Source organism: Oryctolagus cuniculus, chromosome 11, assembly GCF_051225735.1.
Source record: "Oryctolagus cuniculus isolate XC-2025 breed Fujian yellow rabbit chromosome 11, ASM5122573v1, whole genome shotgun sequence".
Lineage (NCBI taxonomy): Eukaryota > Metazoa > Chordata > Mammalia > Lagomorpha > Leporidae > Oryctolagus > Oryctolagus cuniculus.
Genome location: NC_142877.1, coordinates 71,472,855 through 71,493,559, shown reverse-complemented (window position 1 = coordinate 71,493,559; position 20,705 = coordinate 71,472,855). Strand labels below are relative to the sequence as shown.

Here is a 20,705-nt window from a genome sequence, read left to right as displayed (position 1 = left end):
AGACCTCCTTTGTTGAACAAATGCAAGGAATTCTTTCTGTTGTCAACAAGGGGACTTGAAAAAAATGAACGCAAATCCTTAATGTCAGTAGCTGTTACCAGATGGCTCTATAGTGTAAACAGAACAGACGAGGTTGAAGCTACTCTTGGAAGGTCTTAGTGAACAAGATTAATTTTGTGAGACTTATATCATGCCTAGAACTTTGCCACCACACATTGTTTATTTGCTTTTAAATTAAGAGGATTTATTTCTTAGGTAACACAAATATAAACAGATGGTAGAAAACACCCTCAGGACTGAAACGAGAGAAATTGTGGTATAATGGAAACAGCTGTAGGAGAAATTTCTTGCAGCTCTGTTTATGATCACCTCCATTTGGGAGACGAGGAAAGGAAAGCAGATGTCACTGTGCAGGATATTGGACACAGAGTAGTTCATGATTCTGTCACCTTGAAGGGAAGGAGAAGTAAAGAGGGTATTTAATGTTGAGTTTGGAAAGTGGAGTAAATTGGGGATAATTTGGCCTTAGTGAGCAAGACCTGGCCACAATGACTGCTGAGACAATACTAATTAGGGAAGGGGGATTAGTAAGAAATCAGCCCTGTTTCTGTGGGCAGGTGTGTGTATGTGTGTATGTGTGTATGTGTGCGAATTGTCTCCCTGTGGAGGTGAGGGTTTTTTTTGTTTTTGTTTTTGTTTTTTTGCAGTGATATCTACTAAGTTCTTACTTCCCTTGTTGAAAAAACAACCAAGAATAGGGACTCTGTTTCAGGCCAGGCATGGTCTAATAGGGTCACTAAGCCTGTCGCTCTTCTCTTTTCAAATAGGCTGTGGTTCAAGTCTTGATTAGATCTCACCGTATTGGGGGGCTAAGAGGGATTGTTGCGCATCTGTAACTCTCTACAAAAACATATGCAGCTAATTCAGAGACGCCACCTGCAATAGAGCGAGAAAGAAATCGGGAGACTGCAAGCTTTCTGCCTCTTCCACGGACTATTTGTGTGACCTTGAGCAAGTCACTTAAATTCAGCTCATCAGTAAAAGGAGTGGACTGACAAAAGGGTCATTTCTAAGGTCCTTCTCAAGGCTAGAAAACTGCATGACCAACTTCCTCCAAAATTCATGTGATGTTTTTGTGTCCAATTTTTTTTTTAAGTTGTTAATGTACTTACCTGAGAGGCAGAGAGAGTGCTCCCTTTTATTGGCTTGTTCCCTGGATGCCTGCAATCAATGGTTGGGACTGGGCCAGGCCAAAGCTGGAAGCTGGCAATCCAATCCAGATCTCTTCTGTGGGTGGCAGGAACCCAATCAATCACTTGAACCATCATTGCTGTTCCTACCCCCCCCCACCCCCACCCCCCCCCCACTCCGGGTTTGCATCAGCAAGAAGCTAGAGCTAGGAATCAGAGGCAGACATTGAACTCAAGCACTCTGACACGGGATGCAAGTAGCCTAATCAGTGTCGTAATTGCTAGGCCAAACGCCCGTCCCATGTGTTGTGTTTTAATGGCCATGGATAAAAGTTGGCAAGGAGGGTAACTCTGCTGTGGTGGAGAAGATGGGTCTATGATGGATGGTCTCTGTTCAGAAGATTCCTCCCACTTCAGTTCACATCACTTGGCAGTAAAGCAGTTTCTACATTCTGTAGGCTGGGCCTCGGTGAATACGAATATTCACCCATCTTCCTTCAAAGCCACATTTGTGGGGGGTTCTGAGGTCATTCATTCATTATAACTTTATGTCTTTTAAAACAACATTAATTAGCAGTCTTATAGCCTGGGATAATCATTTAGACCATACTGCATTTTAAAGAACATAAAATACTGAGTGGAACCTAATACTTTTCATTATCCCTTATCTCACTTCAATAGAATTTATCTATTTTCAAATCTGCCTTGCTGACTAAATTGCCCCTTGAAGGTGAGAATCATATTTTATTTATCTTTCTCTGCCCTACTGCTGAGTACAGCACGCTGGCTCAATAGTTATCTCTTGAATAAAAGATAATGAACTCATCACTGTCGATCTGTGAGTTACAATGGAGACTCTACTCGCTACCTCTGCACATTGTGCTCAGAAAGGCTCGCTGTGGGGCTGGCTCATGGTGTCTCCTCTCGCTCCTCCTCCCTCCCCATTCTACTACACACTGAGGGGTCTATTTTGAAGATTCCCCAGATACTTGTAATATACATATTTCCCATCATCCTAGGTAAAAAAGAAGCACACTCAAAAGGCTCACATTTCCCAAGCATTGCTGCTGTGGGCTTTGGACTCCAAGCTCCCTAGGCTGTGTGCAGACCGTACAGAGACAGAGGGCAACACATGGATCAGCATGGGGTGAGGACCCACATGGATGCAGGTGAGAGGGCCAATAATACACCCTCCCCAAATGCCTACTGTCCTCACCAGGCAACAAAGCCCAGCACAGCCAGCAAGGAACAGGTTTTCAAGCTGATGCAAACATTCTGAGAAGAATCAGGGGAATAGAGAATTGTTTCATATAAACATACATCTCACCCACCTGGCTTTCAAACATCAAATTAATAGAGAAACATTCACAACGAAACCTTGCCAAGAGAGAAAGTTTCGAACATTTGGAAATATTAAACCAAAGCAGCAAAACTGCATGAAATACAAACATTTGGATTGAGTGTTCAATGGAACAAATTGGGGCTTCCCTAGATTTTTTGAAATTTGAGATTTGTTTCTCAAATACTCAATCCTTAAGGGACTTGCCTTCCTGTTCCTGGTTTGTGTCACTCTAGCTCATCAGTTTGCCCGGTTTCATTTTTCTCAATCAAGTTTTATTTTTTGCTGTATCTGTTCTTTTCGAAAAAATTAAAAAAATTTATTTGACAGAGGAGAGAGAGAGAAAGACAGAGAGCAAGTGAACACATGTTCCCATCTGTTTGGTTTACTTCCCAAATGTCCCCAGTGGTTGGGGCTGGGCCAGGCCAAAGCCAGGAGCCTGAAACTCAGTCTGGGCCTCCCACATGGGTGTCAGGGACTCAATCACTTGGACCAGGATCTGCTGTTTCCCAGGGTCTGCATTAGCAGGAAGCTGGAGCCGGGAAGCAGAGCAGGACTCAATGCCAGGAATTGCAATACGTCATGCAGGCCTCCTAAAGAGCATGTTAATAGCCAGGCCAAATGCCCACAACCCTCCCCCACCCCCCGTTTCATTTTTTTCATAGCATACATCATCTGAAATTATCCTGTTTTCCAGAGAATACCTTTACATACAGGCCTCCTCTTTGTCTTTTTTTTTTTTTTTTGACAGGCAGAGTGGATAGTGAGAGAGAGACAGAGAGAAAGGTCTTCCTTTGCCGTTGGTTCACCCTCCAATGGCCGCCATGGCTGGTGCGCTGCGGCCGGCGCACCGCGCTGATCCGAAGGCAGTAGCCGGGTGCTTATCCTGGTCACCCATGCAGGTGCAGGGCCCAAGCACATGGGCCATCCTCCACTGCACTCCCAGGCCACAGCAGAGAGCTGGCCTGGAAGAGGGGCAACCGGGACAGAATCTGGCGCCCCAACCAGGACTAGAACCTGGTGTGCCAGCGCCGCTAGGTGGAGGATTAGCCTATTGAGCCGCTGCGCCGGCCTCCTCTTTGTCTTATTTCATCCCGTGTACCCGTTCCTTGGCACAACAGATTCTCAGTAATCATTTGGTGACTAAATGACCAAAAAAAAATCATGATTTCTCATCAAAGATATCTTCTCAAAATGATTTTCCAAGATTGAGAAACTGTCAGTAAAGAAAACAATAATAAAATCACTTCCTTGGGGATCTGCCTCAAGAAAATGGGTGTGCATGGTTACCAGCATGGAACGTGGAGTCCGATTGCCGGTGTTTGTAGAGCCCCCCAAAGAGTCCACTAAATATCTACTGTGTAAGAACTACAAGTTTATGCTCATAGCACTAAGAACATTATTTATTTTGAAGCACACAGGCAGTGGAACCCAGAATATACCCGAAGCATGAGATAAGAGATTTTTTTTTTTTTTTTTTTGACAGGCAGAGTGGACAGGGAGAGAGAGAGAGAGAGACAGAGAGAAAGGTCTTCCTTTTGCCATTCATTGGTTCACCCTCCAATGGCCACCGCGGCCGGCGTGCTGTGGCTGGCGCACCGCGCTGATCCTAAGCCAGGAGCCAGGTGCTTCTCCTGGTCTCCCATGGGGTGCAGGGCCCAAGCACTTGGGCCATCCTCCACTGCACTCCCGGGCCACAGCAGAGAGCTGGCCTGGAAGAGGGGCAACCGGGACAGAATCCGTTGCCCCAACCGGGACTAGAACCTGGTGTGCCGGCGCCGCAAGGCGGAGGATTAGCCTAGTGAGCTGCTGCGCCAGCCAAGAGATTCTTTTTGAAATCAACTCCATGCTTAAGGAATCCTTTTATGCTTATTACCTCAAAAAAAAAAAAATAATGTTTTCCACTAAAACATACAGCCACTGAAGTCTTTAGAAAACCAAACATGGCACATAATTTGTTGTCTGGGCTGTTGTAGCCAACAGCACAGAAGGTGGGGTCATAAGGCGTTAGTTCTGGTTCAAGCTCTGCTTCATACCAGCCTGAGTAAGTCACTTAATCTCTGCAGTCTTGCTTTATCTGTTAAAAACAAAAGAGGCAATCCTACACACCAAGGCTCCTGCCCCTCCCCGGCGGGGGGAGGGGGCGGGGGGGGGGGGACTGCTGGGCTTCACCGATACAGTCTCTGGGAAGGTGCGCAGGAAACACACAGCTGTGAGCTGTGTTTTTCTAACACTGATTCTGGAAGATGGTGAGCACATTATGTCTTTGGGATGGCAGGGAACAGAAGTCTGTTTCACTGGAGCAAGCCAAGCCCTTAACTGCTTGCCCTGCCATGCTGTTTGCCTTCGAGATCAAAATGAAATGACAGACAAAATAATGATAGAGCAGAAACCGAGGCGATGGAGCCGTCTCCCTGGTAAGTGGGCTGGGTCACGACCGCGTGCTCATCAGCAATTCAGCAACTACAAGAGAGATCTGCAAACCTAGTGCGCTGTTCTCTCATCTACACGGTGAAGCTAACAAGGATAATTATCTCCTGATGACTCCTTCTGGCTATTAACATGCAAACAGCATTTTTGACCTCTCCTAGCCCATTAAAATTCCCTCCCTAAATTCAAAAATCCTACTTTAGTCATGAAACATTTTCACCTCTTTTTAAAAACAGTTCTTTACATATTTTTTTTTGTTTTATGAATTTGAAAGGTAGAGATGTGCCTACCTTCTATCCTCTGCTCCCTGGTTGTCTGCAACAACCAGGGCTGGCCCAGGCTGAAGCCAGAAGCCTGAAACTCAATCTGGGTCTCTTCTGTGAGTGGCAGGGACCAAAATAGCTGAGCCGTCACCTGCGGTCTCCCTTTGTATGTATTAGCAGGAAACTAGAATCAGAGCGAGAGCTATGACTTGAATCCTGGCCCTCTGATACAGGATGCAGGTGTCCCAAATAGCTTGACTGTGGAATCAATTGCCTACCCTACTTTTCACTTCTTAGGCCACCAGCCTGCAGAATGTAGAAGGGACTACCCCAGTGTACTAATAATGACTATCTCTGCATGGCAAGATTATGAGCAACATTTTATTTTTTTCTGTGGTTTACAAATTTTCTATAAGGGAGATTTATTCCTTTAATGCTAAGAAGAAAAACAAGGAAGATTTAATTAGGTAAAACTCTAACAGCTGTCTCAGAAAACGCTCATCCTGAGAGTTACCCTTTAAGGAAAAAGATATTTGGCCATGTAAATTAGGCGAAAAATAATAATAGTAATAATAATTAGTGCTTTATCTCCTTTTGGGAGAATGCCAAAGCACAATGCTAATAGCATGTTAAGCATGTGCAAGCTTTCACAAGAAAGAAATCTGCTTTTGTTTAATCCAGATTTTTTTCATTTTTTTCTCCCACAAAACATTTTTTCCCTGTGCAAAATTTGTGGCTGTCTTGTGAAACCAGTGCTCCACAAAACACCTCTCTGAGAAACACCCCTGCTCTAGTGAGCCAGAGAGTGACCAGGGCGCTCTCAGCAGAGCCCATGGACCACCAGGGGATCCGCAAATTAGCTTAAGTAGCAGGCAGTACTGCACAATGTTAGGCTTGGGCACTTGTGTGTGCTTCCTGCCAGGGAGAGGCTCATAACACCATCATGTTCTCAGGAATCCATACCATGTAAGGCTATTTCATATTTAGTACTTCTGCCCAGGAATACTTTGGTATCAGGGCAAAGCAGAGAGAGTCAGGCATTGGCGTGCAGCGGGGTAAGCCTCTGCTTGGGATGCCTGCATTCCATATTGGAGTGCCTGATTCAAGCCCAGCTACTCTGTGCTTCTAATCCACCTTCCTGCTGCTGAGGGGCAGCAGGTGACGGCCCAAGTACTCGGGTTCCTGCCACTCATGTGGGAGACTCGATGGAGCTCCTGGCCCTTGGCTTTCAGTCTGGCCTACTCCTGCCTGCTGTGGGCATTTGAGGAGTAAACCAGTGTATGGAAGATCTCTCTCTCTCTCTCCCTCTCTCCCTCTCTGTCGCTCTGCCTTTCAAGCAAATAAATCTAAATACAAAACCACCCCACAAAACAGGGAAATCAAGAAATTCACCATATTCGCAAAAAAAAAAAAAAAAAAACAACACCTAAAGTGGAATTTCAGATATACAATATAGGATGTTTTAATATAAGGATGTCTCATGCAGTGTTTAGGACATTCTTATAAGATATTACTGGTTTATCCAAAATTCACATGTAATTTTGTGTCTCATGTTTTATCTTACAATCTTAATTAATCTCAGATTTATTAACATGAGGTCTTGGAGAACAACCTATGAGAAATGAAGATATAGGGTCAAAAAATAAGAAAAAGGGTCATTTAACATTTTTCTCTTCAAAGTGTGGCCCATGGACCAGTAGCATTGATGTCACTCAGAGGCTTCTAAGGAATGCAGAATCTCAGGCTCCACCCAGACCTGCTGACTCCGAACCCACATTGTATCCGAGCCCCAGTGTTCACACGCTTGGGTTTGAAAGCCCTGATTTAAAGAGTTCCTGGCACAGTGGTTTTCCATCTTGGCTACTCATTGGAATCACCCGGAAGCTTTACTCAGCCACATGCCTGGACTCACTCCCAGGGAGTCGGCCACAATCTGGCCAGTAGGATTCTTTTTATTTTTAATTTTAAACATTTATTTATTTATTTAAAAGGCAGAGAAACAGAAAGAGGGAGAGACAGAAAGGGATCTTCCATCTGCTGGTTAACTCTCCAAATGGACATGAGAGCCAGAGCTGGGCCAACTCGAAGCCAAGAGGTAGGAACTCCGTCCAGTCTCCCATGTGGGTGCAGGGGCCCAAGCACTTGGACCATCTTCTGCTGCCTTCCCAGAAGCATTAGCAGGGAGCTGAATCAGAAGCAGAGCAGGGGCTGGCACTGTGGTGCAGTGGGTAAAGCCGCTGCCTATAGTGCCAGCATCCATATGGGCGCTGGTTCGAGTCCCTGCTGCTCCACTCCTGATACAACTCTGCTGTGGCCTGGGAAAGCAGTGGAAGGCTCATGGCTTTGACTGGCCCAGCTCTAGTCATTGCAGCCATTTGGGGAGTAAGCCAGTGGAAGTATCTTCCTTTCTCTCCCTCTCTCTCAGCCTCTTCCTCTAATTCTGTCTTTCAAATAAATAAATGAATCTTAAAAAGAAAAAGAAAACCTTAAAGGCAGAGCAGCCTGGACTTGAAGCGACACACCAATCTAGGATTCGGAGGTTGAAGGTGGTGGCTTAACCTGCCCTATCTCAACACTGCTCATCAACTCCAGCTGATTCTAATGTACAGCCAAAGTAGCACCTTTCTATAAGGGGGAGCGATGTTGGGCCAGCCTTTAGGATTGTGCTTGGGATGCTTGCATTCCATGATGGATCAGGTTCGAATTCTGGGCTCTTGGCTTCAGCTTGGCCCAGCCCTGGTTCTTGTGGTCATTTGGAGAGTAAACCAGCAGATGGAAGATCCATTTTTGTCTGTTGGTTTCTGGCTCATCCTCTCTTTCAAATGAAAAAAGACTTAAAGGCAAGGGATGGGGGTGGGGTGTGGCACAGTGTGTTAAGCTGCTGTCTGAGATGCCAGCATCCCATATGGGCACCGGTTTGAGTCCTGGCTAATGTGCCTGGGAAAGCAGCAGAGAGTGGCAAAGTGCTTGAGTCCCTGCTGCTCATGTGAGAGACCAGATGGAGTTCTGGGCTTCTGGCTTTGGCCTGGCCCAGCTCTGCTGTTATGGCCATTTGGGGAGCAAACTAGTGAACGGAAGACCTCTTTCTCTAAATCTGCCATTCAAGTCAAACTAAAGGAAAGGGACCTAAGCAAGATGAGGACTCGATCAGAATCACAGTGACCTACTCAAGGCTGACTGAACCAAAATCTCCAAGCTTGGGCTAGTTTCAGAAAGTGTAGGTTTTGCTGTGTGTGTCCTCCAGTTGAGAACCATCAATGCTTGGGCAAACCCAGTGGGTTCTCCAGCTGCTAAGCCATTGAGGGAAGAAGGCCCCCGCCTCCCCTATACTCCTGCCCTGGGAACTCTGCATTCAACCTGGATTAGGGCTGGTTTTCTTCCTGTTTTCCTGCTACCCTCAGAATACGGGGTGGGGGTGGTGGCTTTGTCCACCAACAGGAATTTTCTGCATGTTCTCACTTTGAGAATTGCTGAGACACCTGAGCTCAAAGTTGCTTACGTCTCCTACCAGAAGACTCATTTGTTTTGACTCTTGGGAAAGGAAATGACTTCCCATGAGTCTGTTTGGAATATAAAGTAAATTAAGAAAATGGTTCTTGCAGAAGCATGGAAGGATTTAAATAATTCTGGGTTACATTCTCCAGCGCAGGTGGTGATTGCTGCACTTGCTGACGCTGTAAATCCCAGCTGCAGAGAATAACAAAGCATTTGTCAGGTGCGCCAGGTCCTCCTTGGTGGACAAATGAGCTAAGCAGCAGCAGTTAAAGAAATCATCTCGTTCTTTTCTCCGGCAGTACACGGCGGTGGAGCACAAAGCTTGATAGGAGACAGGCAGGGGCTTAGTCAAAGGAAAGAAATTGCGAAGTACTATTCTAGCTCATGAATTCCACCCGAGGTTGGGGCTGGCTTATGCCTTCAGACAGTTATTTTACAAGGCAACTGGATATCAGGTGACCCTTCTCCCGGCTTCGCCTTGATTTCCCCACTGATTAAGAGGAATGAAGGTATGCTTGATTTCCTTAAGAAAGGATGAGAAATGGGGTGTAAACACAGACCTGACAAGGTTTCTTTGAAAGAAGCCAACAGGCCTGCTTCTGGGTTGATGACCACGTTGGTGGTCTAGTCTTCACAGCAAGTTCATGATACAGGCAGCCAGGGGGCGCTCAAGTTCCAGGGGGGGGCAAGCTTTTTTTTTTCTCCTTTTCCTTTAAAGATCTTATTTATTGAAAGAGTTAGGGAAAGACAGATCTCTCCGCTGGTTCACTCCTCAAATGGCTGCAATGGCTGGGGCAGGGCCAGGCTGAAGCCAGGAGCTTCTTCCAGGTCTCCCACGTGGATGGCAGGGGCCCAAGTGCTTGGGCCATTCTCTGCTGCTTTCCCAAGTACTTTAGTTGGGAGCTGGGTTGGAAGTGGAGCAGCAGGAACACAAACCAGTGTCTGTCTGGGCTGCTGGCATCACAGTTTAACCCGCTGTGTCACAATGCCAACTCCTAAGGCTGGTGTTTTAGTGTCCTTTTCAGAAGTCCAGAGTGGATTTTCTTTGTTGGTTCGCTTTTCATTGCCTTAATGAAGATATCTGGGAGAAGTTAACTCACAAGGGAAAAGGTCAAGTTTAGCTCCTGGATTTGGAGGTTCATAATCCCAGGGTCAGTCTGGCGGCTGATGAGGGTGGTGGATGACAGAACACTTTAGAGAGAGGACCACATAGCAAGCCAGGAAACAAAGATAGCAGGTAGACCCAACTCAGCCCTTAAAATCAACCCCCTCTGGGGTGGGCATTTGATCTAGGGTTTAGACTGTCAGCGTGGATACCCAAATCCCATGTTGGAGTGCCTGGGTTTGAGTCCAGTCCCAATTTCGGCTTCCTGCTAATGTGTACCCTGGAGTGTGGGGGGTGGCAGGTGATAGCTTAAGTGTTTAGGTCCATGACACCCATGTGGAGGCCTGGATTGAGTTTTGGCCCAGGCCATTGCAGGCATTTGGGAGGTGAATCAGTGAAAAGGAGCCTCCTAAAAAAAACAAAACAAAACAAAAAAAAACTCCATCAAAAAGTAAAATCCAATCAACCTTCTCATGAGAACTACCTTAACTACCTTCTGAGGGTATGCCCTAAAGACCTATACCTCCCCCTGGGCTCCCCACCTAGTTGCCATAATCAAGTCTGCACCCCTAATCCATTCCCCATTAATATAAGACTTTTGGGGACACCCAAGCCATTATCCAAACCCTAACAGCCGTCCTCAAGGTTGCAGGGCTTGGGGATTCTGTTTGGGTGGAGGATCATAGTCTCCTTTCTTTATGTTGCAGTAAACCATTCTTTTACTTCAGCATGCTTAGGGATCATCTGGGGACCTTGTTAAAAAAGCAGTTTATAATTGAGTACATCTGAGGCTTGAGCGTTCGTCTGCCTTTCTAACCGGCTCCAGCTGCTGTGGCTGCTGCCGGTCTGCAGGCCACACTTTGAGTCTCAAGGCTGCAGAAATTTCCCTGAGGCCACACGCCAGTCAGGGCTACCCAGACACAGAAGCAACAGGATAAAGATGGGTAGGAGGACCGACTGAGAATGGCCTCGTGGGACTGGGAGCTGCAAGTTCAAGACCTGGAGGGGAGACTGGGAACTCTTGCAGGAGCTGATGCTGCTGTCTCGGCAGCATTTCCTCTCTGGAGAAGTTCCGTTTTCACTCCTGAGGGCTTCTAATCACTGGATGGGGCCAGGTACATTGCTGAGGGTCATCTACTTAAAGTCTACCTTTCCAGCAACACCTAGGTTCCTGTTGGATCAGATACCCGGGTCTGAGAGCCCAGGCAAACTGACACCAAACTAACCATGGCACTGCTGCTTTCCAGGAGCTTCCACTAAAGCCCAGGCAGCAGAACTACTGTTACGTTAGGAGCAGGGAGTTGGGGGCTCGACTCTTTCCCCTGGCTCCTGCCTTGCTTCCCTCTGAGAGCTGTAAAAACAGTTTTAAAAATCATTGCTTTGGAGCAAGTATTTAGCCTTGCACTTAGGATGCTTGAGTTCCATAGCAGAATGGCTGGGTTTGACACTTGGCTCCTGGCTTCGATACCCAGCTCAAATAACTGGGCCTCTGCCATTCATGTGGGAGACCTGGATTGAGTTCTGATACCCAGCTTTGACCAAACTCAGATCTGGCCATTGCAGGCATTTGGGGAGTAAATCAGTGGGTAGGAGAGTTCACGCTCTCACTCTCGATATATTTCTTCACCTGTCAAATGCAGATAAGTAGCAGCAACTGATTTGGAATGAAATCTTTGAGCAAAATCATTTAGCAAACTACCTGTATATTCAGGTGTTTTACAGATGTTAGCTGTTTCCAGTACAGGGGTTTTCAAAAAGTCTGTTCAAAAACATGGATTTCAAAAGCTTTTTTGCATCAAAACAAAGTCCGAGATCTTAAATTCATTGGTTCAGGCCCTATATGGTTACAACCAGGGCTGGGCCAGGCTGAAGCCAGGAGCCTGAGACTCCATTTGGGTCTTCCAGGTGGGTGACAGAGACTCAAGTGCTTGGGCCACCATCTGCTGCCACTGAGGGTGTGACTCAGCAGGAAGCTGGATTTGAAGCAGAGGAGCTGGTGTCTTGAGCAGCTACTTAATCGCTGTGCCAAAGGCCCACCCCAGCTGATCTTCTAATTCCATTTTCCATGAATTTTTTAAAGCCATGTGGCATTATTGTTATCAATCAGAACTACCAAAAAATAGACCCCTTTTCTCCTTGCAAAGAAAACTAGAACAGTTTCAGTATAAAGACTGATTCACAGCGAACTCCTAACATCTATTTCTGCCCCTGCTTTTGCTTCTCACCTGGTGGCTGGGCTTACCAGCTTCATTAACCTCAGCTCCAGCTGAGCTCATGAATGGCAGGTGTCTGTCCCTAGGGCCAGGCCTAGTCCAGCACTGGGAGCAATTAGACCTGTGGGAGGGAAGGCCAAAGGTCACCACTTTACTGAGGTTCTTTACTGCCTCACAGGATCACGTTTAACCCTTCAGATCCCCTGACCAAGAACTTAACTGTTTGACTTGGTAGCTGGAGGAAGTAAGTACTATACTTTCCTGAACTTCAACTGCAAGGAAATTAGAAAGTACTTAATAAGTTTATGGAAATGGGGCCGGCGCCGCGGCTCACTAGGCTAATCCTCCACCTTGCAGTGCCGGCACACCGGGTTCTAGTCCCGGTCGGGGCGTCAGATTCTGTCCCGGTTGCCCCTCTTCCAGGCCAGCTCTCTGCTGTGGCCAGGGAGTGCAGTGGAGGATGGCCCAAGTGCTTGGGCCCTGCACCTGCATGGTACCTGGCTCCTGCCATCAGATCAGCGCGGTGCGCTGGCCGCAGCGCGCCGGCCGCGGCGGCCATTGGAGGGTGAACCAACGGCAAAGGAAGACCTTTCTCTCTGTCTCTCTCTCTCACTGTCCACTCTGCCTGTCAAATAAATAAATAAATAAAAGTTTATGGAAATGGAATTTAAAAGAAGCTTACTTTGAACCCAAAAAATTCAAAATCCATGCATACAAGGCGTCTTCAAAAAGGAAATGCATACTATGAAACTGCGTATGGATTTGTTTCTTTTGTACCAAAATATACTTATCTTTTAAATGTACCCATTTCCCATGAAATTTTTAAAAAAAAATTTTGTTTATTTGAAAGGCAGAGTTAGAGATCTTACGTCTGCTGATTCATTCCCCAAATGGCTGTGACAGCTGGAGCTGGACCAGGTTGAAGCCAGAAGCCTGGATCTCCCTCCAGGTCTCTCACATGGGTTCAGGGGCCTAAGGACTTGGGCAATGTTGCACTGCTTTCCCAGGTACTTTAGCAGGGAGCTGGGTGGGTAATGAAGCAGCAGGGACTAGAACCAGTGGTATATGGAACACCAGTGTCATAGGCCGGTCCCCGCTTTCCTCCCCGACCATGAACTTTTTGAAGTACCTTTGTAGCATGACTGCAAGCTGACAATTTTCTGTGACATAAATAAGGACATTTTTTCAGTAGTTCCCTTAGAAATGAAAAATTGAAAAGCTGAAGAAATTACTTTTTATAACCCTCCTATTGCTTACAAATTAATAGAAGGGAGGATGTTTTTAAGAAAGGAATGATCCTAAGTCTTTGAGGGCTCTTGAGCCTTTTGAATTTAAAAAGCAATATAGAACTACAAAGAATTTTCCCTCGCAAAACACTGGGCTAATGGAGTCAAGAGATTGTGTTTCAACTGCGTGTTTTACAAAATAAACGTGGGACTTGGAAACAAAGCTGTGGGCTATCTATCTCGGTAACACAAAGACAGCATATATGTGTCCTTAACTTCTTTGACAACTCGCATGTTTGCTGCATGGGGAAGAACAGCCAACAGCTCACTGCAGTGAAAATCTCAACTTTGTTAGAAAACTGAGAAGATGTTTGCCTAGCGTGGCACTGGGCACAGCAGTTCAGATGCTGCTTTGGATGCCTGCACTTCATGTCCGAGTGTCTGGAGTCAAGTCGCGCCTCTGCTTCCTATTCCAGCCTTCTGCTAATGCAGTCCCTGAGAGGCAGCAGACGATGGCTCAGCTAGTTGGCTCGTTGGCCCCCACAAGGGAGACCCTAACTGAGTTCTTGGCTCCTGGCTTCAGCTGGGTCTATCCCCAGCTGTTGCAGGTATTTTGGAAGTGAATCAGCAAATGGAAGATCTCTGTTTCTTTGAAATGAAGTGAAAATGAGTAAATTGTTTAAAGTTCATGGAAACGTGGAATTAAAAATGTTTAAAAAAACATAACTGAAGATGCTAGGAGTATACTTGTGTGTTAATGTTGGGAATGTTTTCAGAGAAATGAGTTGCAATGCATATTGTCATCGTGTGACCATCATAAGCTAAGACAGCCAGTGTCACTAGGTGATACAATCTCATGGGGTCACCATCACATGGGCGACCATGGTTGACCAAAACATCATTCCAGGGTGCCTGACTGTAGGTTTATTAGGCATGAGGTTGTTTCCTGATGGCAGACTTATTTTACATGAAGAGGCCTAAGAAGGTTTCCATTCATTATAACAGACATTTGTTATCTATAATTAGTAGGAAATTTTGTTAGAATTAAGGCCACAAAAGGAGGAGGTGGTATGGAGGTGGGGCAGAATGTGAGTACTTAGGAGTGGTTATGCCACTCCTAGTTTTAGGTAGATGTGGACTCCAAATTCAAGCTCCAGGTAGTTACCATATGACCTTGAGCAAGTTACTGAACCTCGCCAAACCTTTGTTTCCTTGTCTATAAAAGGTAATGATACCTTGTCCAGTTGTTTTGCAGATTAAATAAAATAAAGCAAGTAAACATTCAATAAAAGTAAAATACTGCCTCTGGGTCAGGAAAAATGGGACAAAGGTAGACCCAGGCTCTACTGGGAATGATCGGGCTATCATGGCCCACAGGATATGACAAAAACGTCCCAGGCCATTTTGTTTCAATTGTTATAGTGGCTTGTTGGGATGACTCCTTCTATAGCCTTGAGACTATGGATAAATCAACCTTACTAATCTGCAGTTCTCCTGTGTAATAGCTACAGTATCTACCTCATAGAGTTTTTTTCTTAACATTTTTGTAGTAATTTTAGATGTACAGAAAAATGTTAAAGCTAGTAGGGAGTTTTCCTATATAGCCCTTGCTCAGATTTCCCCATTGTTAGTATCTTTTCATGTTACATTTGTCAAAACAAAGACACTGGGGGCAGGTGCTTAGCCTACCTGTTAAGGTGTCTACATCGCGTATCAGAGTGCCTGGGTTTGATTCCCAGCTCCAGCTCCTGATTCCAGCTTCCTGCTAATGCAGACCTGGGAGGCAGCAGTGATGGCTCAAGCTCAACTGGGTTTCTGTAACCTGGAGATCCTGGACTGAGTTCCTGGCTCTAGGCTTCAGCTTCATCCAGCCCTGGCTCTTGCAAACATCTTGGCAGATGAAGCAGCCGTGGGGAGCTCTGTTTACCTGTCTCTCTGCTTCTCAAATAAATGAAAAATTAAAAACCTCCAAGAAACTGACATCAGTAATTTACTGTTAATTAAACTCCAGACTTTGGATTCTGCCCCAGTTTCTCTCTTGCTTCGTCTTTGTGTCCCAGGATGCAAACCAGGGAATTGTGTTGCCTGCCTTTGCCTTTCCAGTCTCCTGTGGTCTGTGACAGTTTCTCTGCCTCTTAATTTCCATGACCCTGACAGTCTTGAGGATATGGCTGGGTCCCTCAGTCTAGGTTTGTCTGGCTTTTTCAGTTTGACAAGGGCCACCTTGTAGTCCTTTTACGGTGATTTAACAAGAGAATCTGTAAAGCACTCAGAACTGGATTTGGCAGGTATTTTTGTTACAAACATTTTTGTTATACAAACATATAACACAGAAGGGCAAAGCCGAGTTGTGACTGTGAGCAGGGGTCTGCGGCCAGGGCCCTGGGTCCAAGTCTTGAAGCTGCTACCTTCTGCACAGCATTCTCAGCCTCTCTGTTTTCCACACCTGTAAGTAAGGACAATAGCAGCACTTTGCTCGTGAGACATTGTGAGGATGGAATGGATGCCAACGCTGCGTGCTTCTGGGAACCTAGCAAGCCAGCTCCCTTAACTTTGTTACGATTAGTGTTAAAAATAATATCGTGAAACCATCCCTCCCTGTTAATCTCCAGGACAATTCTGAAGCTCCACATAACCCCTTATCTACCATTGCTGTGACAGTGTGACACTCCATGTCTTGAGTGCCCAATGCAAAGTGTCACTGAGAACACAGGTCCTGGGCAGAGCACAGAAATGCACGGAGAACAGCCCTTGGTGGCAGCCTTCATGCCACTGACGAAAGAATTCTGTGCTTCTGGGCAGCCCCACCGTGGGTTGGTCCAGGTGGAAAGGTAGAGACCGCTTCCAGGCTTTGTAGGGGTTCCGACTGACCTCAATGACGGGGATCGTGGGCGAGAGCTGGGGGGGTGGGGGGGTGGAGCAGAGGCTGCAGCTGCAGGCCCCAGAGCCTGGGCTCCCTGGGTTGACGATCGACACTGATGTTGGATTTCCCTCCAGTATTCCTTGTTCAGCACCCAGAGGTGACTCATAGCTAAGTCACTGCGATTTGCCTCCAGTCCCGGCAAGACCCTCAGGAATTACACAAGACTCCACTAGAATGAAGTGTCTGAGTGTGCAGCTAAACAAAGTGGATCAAAGGGGATATTAAACAAGGCAGAGAGAAATAATAAACTTGGGAAGAAAAAGGAAAGTGAAACCAGCACCCTTCCCATAGCTGTCTCATTCCTGGGGTGCCTTTTTGTCTGGCCTTGTCTGACGTGTGATCCCGGTAAGAGGTGTGTCACCTCGGTTTCAGGGCAGCCCCTATCCTGGGAGCAATGTTTTGGAGTGTTGAAATTCTCACGGAGCCCAGTAACACCCTCAGGGGTCTGCTTTGTCTCCCTAACATCCTTTACCAACTCATAAACACTATTTTGTATTATAAATTTGAAGACTTTCTTTTTTAAAAACATTTTACTTAGGTAAAAGACAACGGGAGAGGAACAGATCAATCTTTCATCTGCTGGCTTACTCCCCAGATGGCCACCATAGCCGGGGCTGGGCCACGCTGCCATCAGGAGTTTGGAATAATATCCAGGCCTCCCATGTGGATGGCAGAGACCCAGGCACTTGTGTTGCCTTCCCTGGATCACCAGCAGGAAACTGGATTCGAAGCTGAGTAACCAGAACTCCAACCAGCCCTCCAACATGGGATGTGGGCACCCCAGGCAGCAGCTTAACCCACTGCGCTGCAACACCTGGGCCCAATGAGGGCTTTTTTTTTTTTCTTTAATGTTCCCAGGTATCTCATTAGGTGGCAGGGATTATTAACTTATTTGACAAATGTTGAGTGCCTACGGTGGAGGCCACCTGCACCCCTGGCAATTAGAAAGTCCCTAGTGAAAATCCCCAGCAATAAGGAACTCGCTAGTGATGGAAAAGCTCTAGCCTGCAGCTGTCTGCCTCGACTCCCCCCGGGGGTCAGACTCTACGGACCTGCTTGCCCGCTGCTCACCCCCCCCGCCCCCCCCGCTCGGAGTTCTGCTTTGAGTTCTCGCCATCCGTGACCACGGACTCAACCGGGTGCTTCCCACGACACCTACCTGGGCCAGGTACGGTCCTAGAGAGACGCTTGGGAAACAAAAGCAGGCAAGAGGCTTGCTCTGAGCATTGGAGCCTTCTTTAAGGAGGCTGGGATCACTCGCCAGCACAACACACAAGGGCAGTCTCTGGGGTGTGGCTGGTAGGTGCTGTGGAAAAGAACAGGGGAGGGAGTGGGGGGCGCAGGCTCGGAGGGGTGGGGGCTTGATTCTCATTTGCCAGGGGGAGGCTGCCTCAGGGAGAGAGCACTTCCTCTCCCGCTAACTGTCCCCAAGCTCTGCTCCACCTCTCAGTTCTGTCTCTGATCCTTTTCTATAGCCCTTTTTATTTTTCAGTTTTTTTTTATTTATTTGAGAGGCAGAGAGACACAGACACGCATATACAAAGAGAGGCCATCCGCTGGTTCACTCCCCAGATGCCTTCAACAGCCAGGATGTGGAGCCCTGCTTAAACGCCAACCGTGTTAAATGCAGTTAAGCATCCTGGCTCTGCAGCTGAGCTGTCAAAGATCCCCAGCTCAGTCGTGTCTATGTGGGTTCAATAGGCAGGCAGTTTAGGGTTGCTGAGCTGCAACTGGCAAGCCCCCGTGTGTAATTCTATCCTTGTCAATCCAAACGCCCCTTTCCCAGAATGCATCTGATTCGCCTGGGACCTAAGAGGTGAATGCCATGAAAACATGGATATTGAGCTCCACCTGGAACTGTGGAGGTGCCACATAATTCCCAGGTGGCTTTGCGCCTGGAGAGGCACTAACCTCACAGGAGACCAACAACTGGGAGGGGGACTCCTCCAGGGTGGAGGGGCTGCAGGCCTTCTTTCTGTGTCTCCACCCCCACTCCTTTCTGCTAGGTGTTTCCTCCCCTCCCCCACCACCCCCCTTTTCCTTTTGGGCAAACCTTCTGGCCCATTGCCCACTCACGACAGGCATTTCTCTGTGAGGCAACCCATGCTCATGTGTGCACCTTATTTGTGTCAGCACTTAGCACATTTGTGCACGATAAAAGCCTGGAATAAAAAATTAATATCTCCTCACCTACATCAGTGTGCATCTGTGTGACCTTGGGCAAATTGATGTCTCTGCTTTGGTCTCCCCATCTGTGAAACTCGCCTACCTCACCTTGTTGAGAGGATTAAGTGCTACTAAAAAGTCCTTCGAGCAGGGCGGGGCATAGAGTAAGCACTCAGATGCTAGACTAAAGGGGAATGGGGACTGCGGCATGTGGCCTGGCAATGAAGGGGGCACTGGGGTCACTTACGTCCCATAGGGATGCTGGGGTTTGACTCTCGGCTCCCAGTTCCAGCTTCCTGGGAGGTAGCAGTGATGGCTCAAATATCCGGGTTCCCATCACCCAAGTGAGAGCTGAACTGTTTCCAGTTGCAGGTTCTGGCCATGGCCATGGTAGACACTGGGGGAGTGAAACAACAGATGGGATCTGGATCTGGATCTCTTTCTCTCTGCCTTCCAAATAAAATAAATGAATAGAAAGTGATGTCCCTGTGTTTGGAGTGGGCGAAGGTCACAACTAGGAGAGTCTCTGCTTGGAAAATGGTGGCAACACGAAGTACAAGACCCACTGATACCCTAAACACCCCTAAAGTCAGCTGTGTGGGGCTCCCTGATTCGAGGCCTGAGGCAGCATCTTGTGATTCATTTCTATAAGCATTCTTTTCTGATAGTTTTAGCTTTTTAAAAATAAATTCTCAGGGCCTGCGCTGTGGCACAGTGGGTTAAAGCCCTGGCCTGGAGCGCCGGCATCCCATATGGGTGCTGGTTCATAGTCCCGGCTGCTCCTCTTCCAATCCAGCTCTCTGCTATGGCCTGGGAAAGCAGCAGAAGATGGCCCAAGTCCTTGGGCCCCTGCACCCATGTGGGAGACCCAGAAGAAGCTCCTGGCTCCTGGCTTTGGATTGGCACAGCTCTGGCCATTGTGGCCATCTGGGGAGTGAACCAGCAGATGGAAGACCTTTCTGTCTCTACCTCTCTCTGTAACTCTGTCTTTCAAATAAAGTCTTTAAAAAATAAATTTTCATTTTAAGTTAGGTTTAAATTAAAAAAAATTTATTTCTCAGAGTTACAGACAGTGAGAAAGAAAGGTCTTCCTTCCATTGGTTCACTCCCCAAATGGCTGCTATGGCTGGTGCTGGGCTGATCCGTAGCCAGGAGCCAGGTGCTTCTTCCTGGTCTCCCATGCAGTGCAGGGGCCCAAGCACCTGGGCCATCCTCCACTGCCCTCCTGGACCACAGCAAAGAGCTTGACTGGAAGAGGAGCAGCTAGGACTAGAACCTGGAGCCCATATGGGATGCCAGTGCCGCAGGCGGAGGATTAACCAAGTGAGCCACAGTGCCGGCCTCTTAAGTTAGGTTTAATCACGTAAAAATTAGCATTTGCTTTGTACAGTTACCTGAAACAGTCATCATTTGGGCTTTATTTTTAGGTTGTTATTTTCTGATTATGTGGTCCATACTTTATTTAAAACCACATCATATAGTCCACTTTCATAAAATAAAACAGGCAGCAAAACTTAATGTTGAAGAGGGATGTAGTAGGTCACACTGTTTTTTGTTGGAGAAAATACTCCAAAGTAACTTTTGCCAGTTACTGGGGATTTCTACCAATCAAGTCTCTTCTAAAGCAGAGGATGTCCTGGACTGAAAGAAATCCAAAGAGGTGGTCAGAGAACACACAGGAAAACTGGCGAACAAACCCAGTATCTAGGCAACTTCTGAAGTGTTGAGTCTCAAGGACCTCTTCCAGAGTAAATTATTAAGCTTAGTGCAAAGTCTGAGATCTAGATGAAAGAAAAAGGAATGTCATTTAAAGTTCAAGGTCAAACACATTCGATACGTGTCTGTGATAGAGAAATCTGCCTTCATCACAATGCCAAGAACAAGGAGTTGGACAAACACAGGTGTGATGATTCCACTCTAGGGCTCCAGTTCTCACGTAGGTGCCACCTTAATCCTGCTCCAAGTGCAGGGGGCTCCTCCTTGCTGAGGGAGAACTAAGCTGCTGAGTTTTCGTACCAGATTGGTAGCAGTTGATTAGTCTTGCTTGAGACTGACCTTGTACCTGCTTCCCAATACCTGAATCTCTCCTTGATCTGACCGGGTACCCCAGGTCCCCTAGGAGTGATCAGAGTGCTTGCTGCTCCACCTGGCTGGAAGTCCCTGTCTGGTGTCCTGGCATAGTCTTGAGGGAGGTCTTTGTCAACCTAAACAGCAAGTGGAGAGGGATTCTCCAAAGATCAACAAGTACATTTGGGAATAGCAGAGGCTGCAATGGGAAAACCTGTGCTGTCGTAGCTCTGAGTGTATTCAAGAGGTTGGAGCAAGGGGAAGTATTTAAAGACAAAATGAGCATTC

General features: G+C 47.0%; 1 long non-coding RNA gene across 1 annotated transcript; it reads right to left on the bottom strand.

Annotated features, from left to right (window-relative positions):
• Nucleotides 1-201: 201 nt before the first annotated feature.
• LOC149123517 (uncharacterized) lies at nucleotides 202-5,478 on the bottom strand. Its single transcript, XR_016217144.1, has 3 exons — nucleotides 5,250-5,478; nucleotides 1,173-1,287; nucleotides 202-449 (listed from the first exon to the last, which is right to left on the bottom strand). It is a non-coding gene; the product is annotated as an uncharacterized LOC149123517 (long non-coding RNA).
• Between the last annotated feature and the right edge of the window lie 15,227 nt (nucleotides 5,479-20,705).